Source organism: Onychostoma macrolepis, chromosome 06 (genome assembly GCF_012432095.1).
Source record: "Onychostoma macrolepis isolate SWU-2019 chromosome 06, ASM1243209v1, whole genome shotgun sequence".
In the NCBI taxonomy this organism is placed as follows: domain Eukaryota; kingdom Metazoa; phylum Chordata; class Actinopteri; order Cypriniformes; family Cyprinidae; genus Onychostoma; species Onychostoma macrolepis.
The window spans coordinates 15,977,651-15,995,610 of record NC_081160.1 but is presented as its reverse complement, the minus strand read 5'-3'; the positions used below and the strand labels follow the sequence as shown (position 1 = coordinate 15,995,610).

Below are 17,960 nucleotides of genomic sequence, written 5' to 3'. Positions count from 1 at the left end.
TTGGCCAAGATTGCTAAAAATCCTCTCTTTGTATTGGTCTTAAGTAATATTCTAATTTTCTGAGATACTGAATTTGGGATTTTCCTTAGTTGTCAGTTATAATCATCAAAATTAAAAGAAATAAACATTTGAAATATATCAGTCTGTGTGTAATGAATGAATATAATATACAAGTTTCACTTTTTGAATGGAATTAGTGAAATAAATCAACTTTTTGATGATATTCTAATTATATGACCAGCACCTGTGTATATATATGTGTGTATATATATATAATATGCATGCATGCTGTGCTGTACGCTATGGTCACAAAAACTCATAATTTTGCACACATTTTTAAGCATTGCGGTTTAAAAACAAGTGATTTAAGCGATTGAAATGCAAACAACAGCACTATATGCACGAGCTGTGTGTTTCTGAGCGTGCTTTCTGCAATTGGGTCGGATCGAGGCCAGTTCATATTCACACCTTGAAACCTCAAACCGTACCAGAGTTTGTTTGGAAGCGGACCGAGACCACGTCAGCTGGGTCTCAGTGCAGTTGTTTGGTGCACACCTGAGTGCAATTGCTGTATTCACACCTGCCCAAATGGTCCGCACCAAGAGGGGAAATGAACTTGAGTTTGTTTCAATCAAACCAAACAAGACAGGTGTGAATACACCCTGAAAATCCTAACCGATTTTCAGTGTGCTGAAATATGGTTGCAGCACACACATAGAGAATCTTAGCAGATTTTCTTCCCTCAAATCTTAAACATGCACACAGGATTTGAAAAACCATGGCGCATCATTCACTACACGATATTATTAAGATTATTATTGCTCTAATTCTCGGGAGGGGAAAATCGGGGTTAAAACTCCTGTAGTGTGAGCCAGGCTTAAGCTCAACAGAAATGTGTGTGATTGGTTGTAAGGCTCAAAGCTGCAAAATAAATAAAAGTGTAAAAAGCAATCTGATGTGTTAGAGAATCAAAATGTAAATCTGAATAGATGGTTTTCATTCGTTGGTTTTCACTTTTCTTCAACAGCTGTAAACAATTGTTTAATTGTGCAAGGGCATTTTTGCCACTAGCCCCTGTTAATTTCCAACGTTGCTGTCCACTCACTGATTCCAGGACCTTCCTTGATTGAAAACACTGGTATTGACTGACGTGTAACTCTTGCTCACAGTTGGAATATATCAGAAAAGAAGAGAAAGGCATCCAATAATATAAACCTCTGCTTCAATTATTTAGGTGTTGCTGTTGTATGTGTTGCTACAAAAGCTGCGGTATAATCTTCACCCACCTCACGCTCATGAAAGGAATGGATAATCTCTGAAGAGGGTAATACTTCATGCCCTCACACACACACACACTGTTACTGTGAGACAGAGAATTAGGCCAGTGTGCTGTCAGCAGTTTGGAGGCCCATAGAGACTCTCTGGTTCCCTGAGTCAGCAGCGTAAGCCAGGCCAGGAGTGCAGCCGCGCCGTCTTAGCCTGAAATCTCAGAGCCGACCACTGTGCAGAAAGCATTTGCAAAAACATTTATTATACACTTCTTTTGTGTTGTCTTAGGTGTCTTTACACTGCAGAGTTCAGGAAATGTTCAATAGAAGTTAATCTGTTTTGAAAAAAATTGTAGCAGCATGTAACACCTGCGTGCCAAGGAAATATCAGCAAAAGAATAGTGTTTAATATTTGAAATGTCCTATATAAAATATGTACATAAAATACATTTTCTGGTGTGATTTAATTTCATAAAACACAGAAGCACCTTAATTAAACCTAATGCTCAGTGAGGCTGTGAGTTGGAGATGTTGACTGCTGTGTTGCTGTGTGAATGTTGAGAGCAATTAACTAAGCAAGTCAGTATAATGTTACATTGAGTCCATGTTTCCACAGAACAGTCATATTTTTTTCTGCGGATCAAAGCAGTCCATGATTTTTGAAATGTCAAAACCATTTAGATCCTGTCTGTTGCATTATGCCTTTGTTCTCTGACCATTTCAGTCATTAGAGCTGATTTGTCTTGTCAGATAATTAGCTTGCCGCTAATGAAGCTGAATCGTGGGACTTAATGATATTTAATGAGAAAATAGTGGTGTGCATTATGAATAAAAATAGTAAATGATTTCAAGCCAACCACAGATCATTTGAGTGCTGTCTTATCACTACCTTACAATTTCCATAAAATATACAAAATATACAAGATCAACAAAGTTCTTTCTTAATTTTCAAAGTTTTTTTTTTTGGTCATTTAAATAATTCAGGCAAAACAATGAATTTGAATTTTTATTGTATTTAATTGTATACATTTATATTTTAATTTATTTTATTAATGCTAATTTTAATATTTTATAAATAATAACCAACACAGAGACAGTTGAAATCAATTTAAATGTGTTTCTCTGTATGTACTTCATAGTCACATTTTCACTTTGGGCTTTTAAAGAGGCATCAAAGCATCAAACAGCAGTTTATATCAGAAGCTGTTATTAACATTGGCAAATGACTCATTAGATATATTATTATAAGAGACACACACTCATCTTCCACCTCTACCACCATCCTTTTCTTTCCTCTTGCTTTTTTCTTCTGAAGCTTCATCCATCTCTCTGCTCAGTCAGATGGAAACACTCTATAAGAGCGTCCTTCCTGCTCACCTGTCCGCATGTCTGAAGTAGCTGTCAGCAACTGAGTGTCACTGAACGGGCAGCTGATGGAGGTAGTGCACTTTTTGTCCTCTCCTGAGTTAGCCACATGCCCACGGCCAGCGCTGACAGCAGAAGGTGACAGAGTGAAGCAAACCGGGCCGAGTACAAAGCCCTGCAGCACTCCTGATGTGTGCTCAAAGTACAGGAGGTATTGGAGCTTCAACACTGTTGCTTAGTTAAGGTCAAGTTGATATTTCTGTAGTCCCAGCCTCACATAGACCACCTACCACCTATTCACTGAACATCTTATGCATAATGGACAGAAAACTGGACATCTTGTGATATATTGGTCAACCAGTATCCAATAGCTTATAAACATATCTTTGCTTGTGTAATATACTTTAGTGTTGTTACAGAGGATTTCTAATTTAAATAAATCCTGTTTTTTTTATTCATCTAAGAATCATGAAAAAAAGTATCACAGGTTCAATGTTTTAAATCCTATTTTAACTTTAAAAACATCATACTGATCCCAAACATTTGAACGGTATTGTATTTCAGCTAGACCTGCCCCTAAACTGCATATTAAAATGAAAAACTGCAGTTGGTCACTTTACATGTCAGTCTCTTTTTGCATAAGTAGGTGTTTTTTGGTCAGAATAATGCTCTGCTGTTGTATGGTTAGTGGCAGATAACATTAATGCATGGTGTGATTCAATTGCAGGAATCGGAATGGTTTTATGGTTGGGGTTCTGAAAGATGGTTCGAGGGAGGTAAAATCTAGGCCACTGCACAATGGGCTGAGGATTTGGCCGGTCTGCCTCACTGTCTCACTCCACTCCCTGCAGAGTCTCATCTGACTGCTGTAATTTCATTAAACTGTGAGCCCTCACCATACATTGGGAAGTGTAACGCTTGCTAATTGGGAACAAGCATTAGCCAAAGCTTGTCTCATCTGCTGATTTGAAAGGGAAGAGACAGTGATCGCCCCCTAGTGCTGAAAACCCCTGGGGTTAAGGGGGCAGTGAGATCAAGTGGCATCAAAGCACTGAGTGTGCTTTAATTGGGACAAGAGGATTTACTGAAGCCAGCTTCTAGCAAGATGAATGGGATGATGGGAGAGATTGCTAACAACAGCTTTAAGGCATGTCTGCAGGCCAATCACAAATAAGCACATTTCATCAGATATTCTTGACACATTAGGGCAAAATGCTGCTCAAAACCGAAAATAGATGCCAAAGTAAAACCAGGAAAACTAAATAGTTTCATTTCTTGAAACTATTTTTAGAAAATTTTCTAACCTTCCGTGACTGTGGTGGGACATTTAACAGATCACTTGGTTTCTATTTCTGTGCTATGAAACCGGGTAGGCCTAGTCTTAGTACACTCTCATTGGTCTACAACCCTGTTTCTCATAACTGTAATATAACTGTAGTATTTTGATTGGCTGTCAGGACGAGCAACAATTTCATGTTCAGCATCAAACAATTGAATGCCGGAAATGTCATGTAGTGTTTGTGTTATAGTTTTAAACTCCAAGTTTTTTTGTTTCTTTCTTTTCTGTAACCACATACAGAACACTTTTAGCTTGTTTTGTCTGAAAGGCTTTGTGAGGTCTCTGAAGCAGGTGGGTTGTGTTGTATCACAGGTAGCACCTGCCAGTGCTGCATCCTTTTCTGAGGTTTTCTGCACCATTTATATGGAAGCATATGGGTAGCAAAATTCATTTTGAAATGTAATGTGCAAAATGACAATGCAATATGTAAAATGAAAATGTATTTCTGTATTTAAATTTACATTTTCCCATACATATGTGCAACATTTAGTGCAAAATGAAAATTCAATTATATAATTTACATTTGCCATTTTCTACACTAATTGTAATATGTAAATTAAAAGCATATTTTAACGCTTTATAAGTTGCAAAATTAAAATGAAATTGTATTACCCAAATTGATTAGATACGTTTAACATGTCCAAGCAAAAACTGTAGCAAAATGATCATTTAAATGCCATTTTTCCTAAATGCATTTAGACTTGCGGGTAGGACACTTGAGATTGCATTTCATTGTGATATCATGTGATAATTGTAGCAAAATGTAGTGTGAATTTCAAAATGGGGTAACAAAATGGTGATTTAAATGTCTTTTATTTTTCTTAAATGCATTGACACTTACACTTAAGACGTTTCAATTGCATTTTCATTACCCCGCAATAATGTAGTTTAAGTCAATGTGGATTTGAAAATGCATTTCGAGCCGATCACGCCCCCAACCTGTCAATCATTATATCAAGACGGGCTCGGCAACAAGACGCACAATAGGTCAATATTCCCCATTAACCAAACACTTTTCACCTGCCACAACATCTCTCACTGTTTTACACTCCGATTGATGCACATAAGCAAACAGACAGTGTAATTATACACTTTTACCTATTTGCTACCATACTTTATTCTTCTCCTATAAAGGATTGCGTGTCCCCGAGCACATAAGCAAATTCTACAGATGTCTTATTTACCACCTTACATTATATTTTATTCCTCTCTTTTAGGAAGGAAAAGGAAAGGAAAGGACATGACATGTCCCATGCTTGGAATTTGTGCTCTGCATTTAACCCATCCAAGTGCACACACACAGCAGTGAGAAGTGAACAAACACACACACACTGTGAACACACACCCGGAGCAGTGGGCAGCCAATGCTGCGGCGCCCGGGGAGCAGTTGGGGGTTCGGTGCCTTGCTCAAGGGTCTCACCTCGGTCATGGTATTGATGTGGAGAGAGCGTTGGACATTCACACCCCCCACCTACAATCCCTGCCGGACCTGAGACTCAAACCCGCGACCTTCGGGTTACAAGTTCGACTCTTTAACCATTAGGCCACGACTGCCCCTTAATCCGTAACATAGCGCGTGTTCTGTGGCACCTAAATGCCATGTGCCTGCCACAAGAGCTCTCACTTTTTACAGCCACAGGACACCGCGATTGATGCCCGTGATTTTTAATATTGAGTTATCTCTCTTTGGCTGTGTCATGTCCTGTGACAACTGCGTCTAGGTCGGACTGGTGAAGTGTCATCTGGGGCAGGCAGGAGTAGCAGTGTTTTCTGTCTGGTCACGGGCATCAACCGGAGTGTTAATGAGACTGAGAGATTTTAAGGCATGCGCAACGCTTGGGTGCCACAGGACGTGTGCTCTATTATGGGTTAGAAGAGAGGAAGGCAACGCCATGTATTCACCAGACACGAGCAGCGTGACAAACGACAGTATTGAACCCATTATAATGCCAGTAAATTTCTTAGTTTGCTCGCCAGACTTAAAAAAAAAAAAAAAAGGGGAACTAACAAAAATACTGATAATGTAATAACGATACGAATTCTACTAATAAGAACAGTATAAAACACACTAAAGATTAACGAGCTGCTGGGTTCATGAATAATAATCAGGGTGTGTGCATTCGCTCAAACTGATTTGCTGAAATCAAAACAGGGACAATAATAGATGAGTGTCAGCCAATGAGATTGCCGTTTGCGCATTAATTCCGCCCACTACCGGAGAAAGCGTCAGTTCTTAAAAGCTGAAGAATTCCAAAGGAACTAAATACAGCAAAGAGTATTGTTTACATGTAACGTGTTAATTCTCTCTCTCTCTCTCTCTCTCTCTCTCTCAATTCAATTCAATTCAATTCAATTCAAAATTGCTTTGTTGGCATGACTGTAAAAAATACAATATTGCCAAAGCTTGAAATATATGTGGAGAAATATAATAATGAAAAGATCAAAATAATAGAATAAAAACATTTTACAATATAGACTTAAATAAACAGTGTAACAAATAAGAACTTGTGAACATTTCATACCACAGTGTTTAACGTATAAACACACACAGGCTGAGGGTCACTGTGGTAGACAGTAGGGAAACACACTGAGGTCAGACATAATACACATTACACACATTATGTACATTCACCTGCTGTCTCTCAGGCTGTGGCACGTCCGCACGTATCTCGCAGCCAGTGCTGCTGTCTGTCCCTCTCCTAGTATTATCTTTATTTGTTCCTCTTCAGTCATGGTTGTAAAGTTCTTTATAATGTTTGTGAATTGTTTGATTTAAATTGGTAACAGTGAAGTAGGAAGTGTGTCTCTGTCTCGATCTCTCCTGTCTCACAGTGAGCACACACTCTTTGCTCTCTGGGTAACCAGCTCTTTTTGTGTCTGCCGGTCTCGATGGCTAGTTTGTGCTCACTGAGCCTGTACTTGGTCAGGATCCGTCTCTGCTTTGTGTCTTTGACACTCTGGAGATATTCTTCTAATTCATATTTTGATTTTATAGTTCGATAGAGTTGTAATTTACTTTGTGTTTTGGTTTCTTGATCCCAGTGTTCCAGATATACAGTGGGGCAAAAAAATATTTAGTCAGCCACCAATTGTGCAAGTTCTCCCACTTAAAAAGATGAGAGAGGCCTGTAATTTTCATCATAGGTATACCTCAACTATGAGAGACAAAATGAGAAAAAAAAATCCAGAAAATCACATTGTAGGATTTTCAAATAATTAATTGGTAAATCCCTCGGTAAAATAAGTATTTGGTCACCTACAAACAAGCAAGATTTCTGGCTCTCACAGACCTGTAACAACTTCTTTAAGAGGCTCCTCTGTCCTCCACTCGTTACCTGTATTAATGGCATCTGTTTGAACTCGTTATCAGTATAAAAGACACCTGTCCACAACCTCAAACAGTCCAACTCCAAACTCCACCATGGCCAAGACCAAAGAGCTGTCAAAGGACACCAGAAACAAAATTGTAGACCTGCACCAGGCTGGGAAGACTGAATCTGCAATAGGTAAGCAGCTTGGTGTGAAGAAATCAACTGTGGGAGCAATTATTAGAAAATGGAAGACATACAAGACCACTGATAATCTCCCTCGATCTGGGGCTCCACGCAAGATCTCACCTCGTGGGGTCAAAATGATCACAAGAACTGTGAGCAAAAATCCCAGAACCACACGGGGGGACCTAGTGAATGACCTGCAGAGAGCTGGGACCAAAGTAACAAAGGCCTCAAATCCTGCAGTGCCAGACGTGTCCCCCTGCTTAAGCCAGTACATGTCCGGGCCCGTCTGAAGTTTGCTAGAGAGCATTTGGATGATCCAGAAGAGAATTGGGAGAATCAGATGAAACCAAAATAGAACTTTTTGGTAAAAACTCAACTTGTGTTTGGAGGAGAAAGAATGCTGAGTTGCATCCAAAGAACACCATACCTACTGTGAAGCATGGGGGTGGAAACATCATGCTTTAGGGCTGTTTTTCTGCAAAGGGACCAGGACGGCTGATCCGTGTAAACGAAAGAATGAATGGGGCTATGTATCATGAGATTTTGAATGAAAACCTCCTTCCATCAGCAAGGGCATTGAAGATGAAACGTGGCTGGGTCTTTCAGCATGACAATGATCCCAAACACTCCGCCTGGCAACGAAGGAGTGGCTTCAGAAGAAGCATTTCAAGGTCCTGGAGTGGCCTAGCCAGTCTCCAGATCTCAACCCCATCGAAAATCTTTGGAGGGAGTTGAAAGTCTGTGTTGCCCAGCGACAGCCCCAAAACATTACTGCTCTAGAGGAGATCTGCATGGAGGAATGGGCCAAAATACCAGCAACAGTGTGTGAAAACCTTGTGAAGACTTACAGAAAACGTTTGACCTCTGTCATTGCCAACAAAGGGTATATAACAAAGTATTGAGATGAAATTGTTATTGACCAAATACTTATTTTCCACCATAATTTGCAAATAAATTCTTTAAAAATCCTACAATGTGATTTTCTGGATTTTTTTCTTCTCATTTTGTCTCTCATAGTTGAGGTATACCTATGATGAAAATTACAGGCCTCTCTCATCTTTTTAAGTGGGAGAACTTGCACAATTGGTGGCTGACTAAATACTTTTTTGCCCCACTGTATATTTTTAGATTGTTTGATAATTTGATTTATTTTGATGTTTGGGTGAGAAGCAGTGCTGGTCTGGTCTGGTCTGGGTCTCTCTCTCTCTCTCTGCGTGTGTGAGACAAAGCGACGGCGAGTCATGCGCCTAAACTTATAGTTAGTCTCCAACTCACACACTGGCGAGTAAAATCTGAGAATTTATTAGCCATTGGCTAATATCTGACATCATTTAGTCGCCCAGAGTGAAGATTTAGTCGCAATGTAGAGGGTTGAGAATTGCACTGTCTGTTTGCTTGTGTGCATCAATCGGAGTGTAAAACAGTGAGAGATGTTGAGGCAGGTGAAAAGCATTTGGTTAATGGGGAATAATGACCTATTGTGTGTCTTGTTGCCGAGCCCTGCTTTGATATAATGATTGACAGGTTGGGGGCGTGATTGGCTCTGAATGCATTTTCAAATCCACATTGAGTAGTCTACTCTGATCGCAGGGTATTTAATGAAAATGCAATTCAAACGTCTTAAGTGTAAGTGTCAATGCATTTAAGAAAAATAAAAGACATTTAAAGATGCAGTATGTAAGATTGACAGCTAGCGGTTGAAATGGGTACTGCAAAAACAAAGGCATTCTGCCCCGGAACGCACATTTCAGAGTAGAATTACTTGGCTATAGCATTATTTTTTAGAGAAACAGCTATGTAAACATAACATGATTCCTTGACAGCAATATGTTGTGTTTTCCAACAACTGGAAGTGGGCAGGATCATACAGATTAAAGGTGCAGTATGTAATATTGCCAGCAAGCAGTCGAAATGGGTACTGCAATTCCGGCCCGGAATCTCCCGAAATGCACATTTCAGAATAGAATTACTGGCTATAGCATTATTTTTTTCAGAGAAACAGCTATGTAAACATAATATGTTTGTAGATATTTAGGAAACATGTTATGTTATTTTTTGGCTTTAGAAGAGTTAAAAACTTACATACAGCACTTTTAAATCACCATTTTTGATTTTGCTGCATATTTGGCTCAGAATGCATTTTGAAATTCACACTGCATTGTGCTACAGTTATCACACGGTATCACAATGAAAATGCAGTCCCATGTGTCCTACCCTTAAGTCTAAATGCATTTAGGAAAAATGGCATTTAAATTATAATTTTGCTACAGTTTTTGCTTGGACATGTTAAACATCTCTAATCAATTTGGGTAATACAATTTCATTTTAATTTTGCAATTTATAAAGCATTAAAATATGTTTTTAATTTACATATTAAAACTAGTGTAGGAAATGGCAAATGTAAATTATATAATTGAATTTTCATTTTTATTTTGCACTAAATATTGCACACACGTATGGGGAAATGTAAATTTAAATACAGAAATACATTGCCATTTTACATATTGCATTGCCATTTTGTATATTAGATTTCAAAATGAATTTTGCTACCCATATGCTTCCATACATTTAGACTGTCATTCTTTTTGTCAGTAATAGAGAAAGTGGTAACATTTAAAAATAAGGTCGTAATGCATTCTTATCTATGGCTTACAATACTCAGGATCAGTGTTGGGCACGTTACTTTAAAAAAGTAATTAGTTATAGTTACTAGTTACTTCTCACAAATAGTAACTGAGTTAGTAACTGAGTTACATCATTATAAAATTAACTAATTACCAGGGAAAGTAACTATTGCGTTACTTTTTTTTAAAAAATGAAAATGGAATGGACACTAAAAAGAATAAATTATTATTATAAAACATTGTACATTAATCTACACTATTTATCTACTGACACTTAGTATCAGTCAGTCAAGCATTATAATATACTATTATGATAATTTAATATTATATGATGATAGAACTTTAGTAATTAGAATAACCAAGGATGAATGCATATTTGTCATCAATATAAAAAGCACTAAGGATTAATGAGCTGCTGGGTTCATGAATATTAATCACGTTGTCTGCATTCGCTCGAATTGATTTGCTGAAATTAAAACAGGGACGATAATAGGTGAGCGCCAGCCAATGAGATTGTCGTTTGCGCATTAGTTCCGCCCACTACCAGAGAACCCGGCAGTTCTTAAAAGCTGAAGAATTCCAAAGGAACGCCATTATTTTGACAGGAAAATACAACAAAGAATATCGTTTACATGTAGCGCGTCAATTCTGCATGTTATGAAAGACTCTCTTGCTCTGTATCTTTGTTTGCGTGCGTGTATGTGAGAGAAAGCGACGGCGAGTCGTGCGCCTTCACACTAGAGTTTATGGTACGTCAAATACAGCAACACTGCGCATCCATTCAGATGAACTGAAAAATTAATTCTAATAATATAATATAGTAACGCCACATTTTATTGCCAGTAACGGTAACGGCGTTGTAATGGGGGAAACAGTAATTTGTTTGATTAATCGTTACTGAAAAAAATAACGCTGTTAGTAACGCCGTTTATTTATAACGCCGTTATTCCCATCACTGCTCAGGATCATGTGCTTTATCTCTCTTATTTTTTGCATTTAATCTATCAGCATTATTACCAATGTTATTTTTCTTAGTTGTTGTTGTTGTTATTATTATATTTTTATTTTAGTGTATGCTTGCATGTATGACATGTATGACACAAGCATTTGTTACTGCATTACACATCCAGTAATAATTTGTCCTTGTATCCTTTTTTTATTTTTTTGCCAGTAAGTGGATAGTGGTTAGTGATTTTGAAAAACATTATAACCCGAGTTTGTACAGTAGCAGTATTTTATTAAGCCAACACAATAAAGCCTCTTATCTTTACCTTTCACATGCATCATGAGGATATTCACTGCTCTTAGTGTTATGACTGTTCGCTTCATTCTGTTTCCAGAGGCAAAATCAAAGACAGAGGCTTTAAATTCCTGTTATAAGCTAGCAGAACTTCACAGAGGATGAGCTCTGCTTTGTGATGTCTGCCATTTGTTTGTCCGCTAAACGTCAGGGGAACACTCAGAAATGAAAAAGCTTTTCAGTTGTGGGTCAAACTTTTCCAGTGTTCCATCTTGAATAAATAAACAGTTTTCATAAAGACAGAGAAACAGTATTGCATTAACATTAAATAGGTTCAACAGCAGTTCACTTGCTGAAAGCTTTAAGTTTTTTCTTTTTATGGTGTCTTGAGGATTCTGTCTTCTCGCTATGTCGTCTTTTTTCTGTTAAATCGTCTTCTGTTGACTGAATGATGAAATGAGGATGCAACCTTATTATACCTCCCACTCCTCAAACAAAGCTTTGCCTATTTTTTACCTTTCACAGGGTTTTAAAGGGAAGCTTACACCAAGTCTTATCTTAAACGGTATTTAAGAATATACTGTATGATTGTGTACTTGTCCATGCAAAAATGCCACAGTTCTGGGGTTGTTCTAGCATATCTCTACAGTAAGCGTTTTATTGTTGGTCACAGTGACACTGTTTGCTGCCACTCAGAGCTGCTGAATACAGGGGCATGGGAGAAGAATTATATTTTCCCCAAATCATGAGCATGCAATAATAATGGCAAGCAAATACATCTTTCAACAACTAATTCACTGAATAACTACCGTGATATACGTAACTGGAGAAATTAGCTAGCTAGTTGTGACTGTTTCACGAAACTGTAGAAACATGGTCATGCATCCATTGTTTGAATCAAGTTGATTAAACAATCTAGGATTGTCAGTACCAACGTAACGCATATAATAACTGTTTGCTATTTAAATCAATTCAAGATTGAAATTAATGTCAGATTATTAGTTTTCTTTCTTTCTTTCTTTCTTTTAAATGTGTGTAAATGTCTTAGTCCCGTTCAGTCATGAATTTTCCACAATGTATTTTTTTTCAGAAATGTAATGAACTATGTGTCTACTTGACTCTTTTTGATCCCTATTGTTTTGCTTTACTTGATGTCTGTTTCTTTGTGAGTTCCCACTTATGTTGTACTCCGGGTTCTCATATGCACTATTCAAAAATAGCTTGGATTGTATATTTTATATGAAATGTATATTTTTAAATAGAATGGAAGATAAAGAATTTATAGCGCAATCTACAGTATGTGTTGGTCCACATCGTAATAACAGGAAAATATGCTTCTTACACAAATTTGCTAATAAATTTGTGATGTTTGCGAATGTTCATTGGTACTATGGTCTTGGGAAATGTCAGAACTTGTTGGTTACCGATGTTTATGGAAACAAACTATAGCACTGTTACGGAATCAACATCTGAATGACTTACTGAACTGCAATTTTCATTTATTCAATTGATTTCCACTGCAAAATCAAAATGTACTTAGATTTTGTAAATTTAAGTTACATTTATTTTATCAATTACTATATTTATTATATTTACATATTTACATATTTTACAAAGAAATGCTTTATGCACTACTATAAAGTGACATGACAGGCGGATATTTTCTATGTACAAGACATACCCTAATTGCCTTAGGAAACACAAATCTTGGGATCACTGCAGCTCCGTGTACTTGTGTGAAGTTTAAGGTCAGAGTTATATTTTTAAAAGCTCTGAGTCACTGCCACGAGGCACAAGTCAGTTTTGCCCTCGTGCCACAAGGAATCAAAGGTTGTACGGTTAAGGGTCCACAGGCACCTTATTATTATGATTTTTTTCAGCTAAGCCGAGCTGTCATGATGTCAGAACTGGTCTCCAGTCAGTTTAACACCACTCAACTGACTCTGACCTTCACAGACTCTCTCATCCCTCAGATAACTGCCTTGTTTCTCACTTTGTGTCATCTGCGGTGGATGTAAAGTCTCCTGTGCGGGCAGTGGCTGTCATTATGGGTGTCATCTGCAATGTTTATCGTCTGTACTTAGGGAATCGTTGTAAAGGCATTGGGCTGTAATGAAAGTGAGGGATTGGCGAGTGCTCGTTTCTTGTTTAATGGGCATTTTAAAGAATTTTGTCATGGTTTTCAATCACATCTTGATTATTAGTTAGTCCCAAGATTAAATGATGCCATCAAGCTCTGCTGCAGTTACAGTTATGGATAGGACCATGAAAACGCAAGTTAAAGCTCACCTTGGACAAGAGAAAGGGTGTGTGGCGTGTTGAAGATTATAGGCCAAAACTTAGAGGACAAGGACTTTGTCTGAGCCAAACCATGGTTTCAGGTCATTACACTAATTGAATGTGATGGAAATTTAACTGCCATGCAGAGCCAATAATAACTTTCAAATTTAGTTTAGGACTTTTCAGCATGCAGAAAGAAAAAGTATCTTGGTTCCAGAAATATGTATTTGTAATATTTAGAAGTTATTATTGTTTACCATGTTACCATACATTGTTTTTTACTACGTATAACTATTTATTTATTTAATTAATTAATTTTAGTAATTTATCAACATTTTTAATGAATAAATAATGCCATTATTATTAACTGTAATAAGTAATACCAAACCAGAAATATGTATTTTATCCATTTAAATATGTTATTGATTGGAACTATATTAATTTATTTTCTATGCGTATTATTGGCTTTTATGTTATACAAAGGATGCAGTGAATTTGCTCATTACGTTGGCCCAAACACAACAAAATAGTCACGACACAACAAAATCTTCACAATGCAATGAAATCACAACAACGCATAGGACTAATTTCATTGTGTTGTGCTAATTGCGTTGTGTTGCGGCTTGTTTTCAATGTGTTGCGACATGTTTCCGTTGTGTTGTGGCTTGTTTTTGTTGTGTTGCGGCTAGTTTCTGTTGTGTTGTGCTAATTTCAGTGTGTTGTACTAATTCTGTTGTGTTGCTGCTTGTTTCCGATTGTGCTGTGGCTTGTTTCTGTTGTGTTGCGATAATTTTGTTTTGTTGTGGCTTGTGTCCGATTATGCTGTTTTTTTGTCTTTTTTTAATGTGTTGTGCTAATTTCACTGTGTTGCGGCTTGTTTCCATTGTATTGCGCTAACTTCGTTGCGTTGTGGCTTGTTACCATTGTGTTGTGCTAATTTTGTTGTTGCGGCTTGTTTCCGTTGTGTACTGCTGTAGCTTATTGTAGGCCTTTTTTGTCCTTTTATTTGATGCCTGAAGTGTACCAGAGACTTATATTGTACCAAAGTCAAAATTTTTATATCAAAAAGCCACCCTGCATCCATATTGTGTTTGCACTCAGTATTTTACATTTCTTTCCCATGTGCATTATTGTCCTCATAGCTGCCTTTTTACTGAACAGTTTCCTTTTAGAGGGCTGAAAAAAAAATAAGATGTCTTTTTCATTACGACTAAACAATCACAGCAGACAGCTGTTTTTAAATTGAAGATTCTTTTCAGGCCAGCTGTAAAATGCTGCCTGCTTAAATAAAAACCCACTAATTGGAATGTTTTGTCTATATTTTTCAGCATTCACTAAAAAGTTGTTAGAGGTAAGGGAACACAAAGAAAGCGCAAGAGAGAAAGGAGGACTGCGTGTTAGAGCTGAGACGGTGAAGTGTCGTACAATAAATTTGGCGCTTTAATCAGGAGAGGGTGAGCCGCCTGTCAATGATATTGGCCCATGAGACAGGCGAGTGTTTACGGAGCCAGGTGCGCTGAGATAATGTACTGCCTCTCGGCTCCTGTCCTCCATGCTCCTCCTCTATGACAGATGGGTGATAAATATGCTTGTATCTAATTAAATCAGCAGAGGTTATTGGGATCAATCCATCTCACCTTCCTCTCCCCATCTGCCCCCATCCTAGCGTCCTATCAGCCATTAATCTCAGCTTTGTTTTATGTTCCAATAATGTCGACGCTCCTGCCTGCCTTGAATTACATCAGCTTGATTACCACTGAGATACTACCAGCTGGCACCCTGTTGTTTGGTTGGTTAAAAGGTTAAAAAATTAGCCTGTGAAGGCTTCACCTGCGACATATGTTTCCTGTAAAACTTCTGTTCCGTTTGACTCTGACTTCCTGCGAAATGCTCTGCTTCTCCAGGTTTTGAGGTAGTTAGATTGCTGTGACACCTTTCAGTGGAGGTATACATCGGTGGGCACCACTGTAGGGTTTCCAGATTCCTGTTTGTAGTTGCATCATTTGTTGCTCAACTCAAATCATATCAATAGATGTCTCTGGTACAGTTTCTGTAGCAAACTTCCAAGAACCCTTCCCTTCATGTTTATGAGGTTTCATCTAAATTGATTCCAATCGATCAGGAATGCGTATTCCATTAACCATATACTGATCATTTTAAATGCAGTATTTACATCATTTTCAATTATCAGTTGCTTTTTTGTTTTCAATTGATTTGCCAGTCAAGAATAATTTGCGCATAGGCAAACTTTATTTTTATGTTACATTCAACAATTTTTTTAGCTAATTAAATCATTTATTTTTCCGTATCGATGATAATTTATTTAAATATATCATTGTATGTAGGGATGCACGATATTGGATTTTGGCCAATATCCAATATGCCGATATTTTTCAACTCATTTTGGCCGATACCGATATTTTTCCTTTTGTTTGGAAACAACACCATGTCTCTCCTGTGTGGAAATTATAAGCAAATTATTTTTAATTTTGGTTAGTTTTTAACAAGAACTTATTTGTTGAATTAAATAAACAATAATGAAGTTCTTTTATAATGACAGTACAAGCTTTGAAAATAACTGTTAACTTTATATCAATCGCTGCATTTTTTATTTTTATTTTTCAAAAAGATGCAGTAGTAAACATTTTATTTTAAGTTTTAATATTTGTAGATGGTCTAAAGCAGGGGTGCAATCGACTGTCCTTGAAAGTTCAGCTCCAACTCTAATCAAACACTCCTGAAGCAACTAATTAAGGTCTTCAGGATCGCTTGAAAATTAAAGGCAGGTGTGTTTGATTAGAGTTGGAGCTGAACTTTGCAGGACAGTCAATCGCCAGGAGCAGGATTGGGCACCCCTGGTCTAAAGCAAAGAGTTGTAAAAATTCTGAAAATCTTAAGATCATAATTTGTTTAAAAAATATATAACATTACACATATGGTCTAAAGCAAACAGTTGTAAAGCAAAGAGTTGTAAAAATTCTGAAAAATTTAGAGCTCATAATTTGTTTAAAAAATATAACATTACACTAAAGAATAAACCAGTATATATAAAATTATTTAATTTGACAATTTATGATTTTATGACATCAATTACTACTTTATTTAATCAGTAACACAGTCTAAATGTTATTTGTGTATTTTCATTTTATTAGAAGTAGGCCAACAGCGCCCCCTATGGAATTAAAACTCCTTAGAGAACGGGCGTTAGGACCCAGGGGAGGTGCACGTGCTATTACAGTTTACTCTATCATACACCGAACGCGTCATTCTGTACGTGCATTCTCAGTTTAAACAATACTGTTTGGTTTAAATGCAGCGATCCAAAACAGTGAATCTAATCATCAATCAGGCAAAACTTTGTTTCAAGAATGAGCCACACTGCTGACGTGATCTAATCGCTAGCACACGTGAGTTAATGTATTACTCTTATCGGCAAGACATATCGGCCTATTTTTTTCATATCAGGCCGATGCCGATATGTACATTTAAAGCCATTATCGGTTGATTCCGATATTGGTCCGATAATATCGTGCATCCCTAACAATTATTTTTACTTAAAAACACTTTCACTTTTAGATGAAAAAAGTGATCAGTTTTTCATGCTGCAATGGTTCGTCAATATTCATGTTTATCAGCAAAATTAAGTCCCAAAAGTGGGTGAGGTAGGGCTAAAATATAATTTACAAAAGGTTTTTTTTTTTTTTTACACTAATATTACTTAATAGATAATTTTACAAAATGTTTTTTTAACACCTAATGGTACTCCGTACATGCGTGAGTGCAAAATGACCCAAACACAAAACGTGTAACATTGTTATAAATGGTTATATCTCTTAAAATATTTGTAAAGAAATCTTAAATTGTTTGAGGGTCTTAAAATGTTTTTAGGTTTAAATGGTATAAGTTTTAGTTTGTAGGTTTTACTTTTTTATGGATCTCTTCCGGGTTAAAATGGACCTGAATATGTTATGAGGGTTATATTAATAAATACATTTTCTTAATTTTATTTTTAAAGGTGCTGTATGTAATTTTTTGACTGTACTAAAGCATAAAAATACCACATGTTTGCAGATATTTATATAAGTTCACATACTTGTTTCTCCAAAATAAATAAATAAATAAACACATAAAAGAAAACAATGTTACAGCCAGTTATTCTACTTTGAAATGTGCGTTCCATGGGCCCGTTGTCGCTAACTCGGTTAACTGGATTTGATTGTTGACGATCTTGGTTTTGATCTTGGATCATTTGGTACTTCAAAGCTCATCCTGGACTTGCTGTCATAGCAACAGGTCTGTAACAAGCTTAAAACTGCTCGGGAGCAGGCTAATTTCATGTAAACAGGA

At 37.0% G+C, this 17,960-nt stretch overlaps 1 protein-coding gene across 3 annotated transcripts in view; it reads left to right on the top strand.

The window, feature by feature from the left end:
• hs2st1b (heparan sulfate 2-O-sulfotransferase 1b) overlaps positions 1-17,960 on the top strand; it is a 76,340-nt gene that overhangs the window by 41,407 nt on the left and 16,973 nt on the right. Inside the window, exon 1 of one of the 3 annotated variants that reach the window (XM_058779126.1) lies at positions 10,554-10,842. The exons of the other annotated variants lie outside the window; for them this stretch is intronic. The gene's annotated coding sequence lies outside the window, so the exon portion shown is untranslated. Of the gene's footprint in view, positions 1-10,553; positions 10,843-17,960 lie in introns of those variants that run through there. 3 annotated transcript variants of the gene reach the window in all.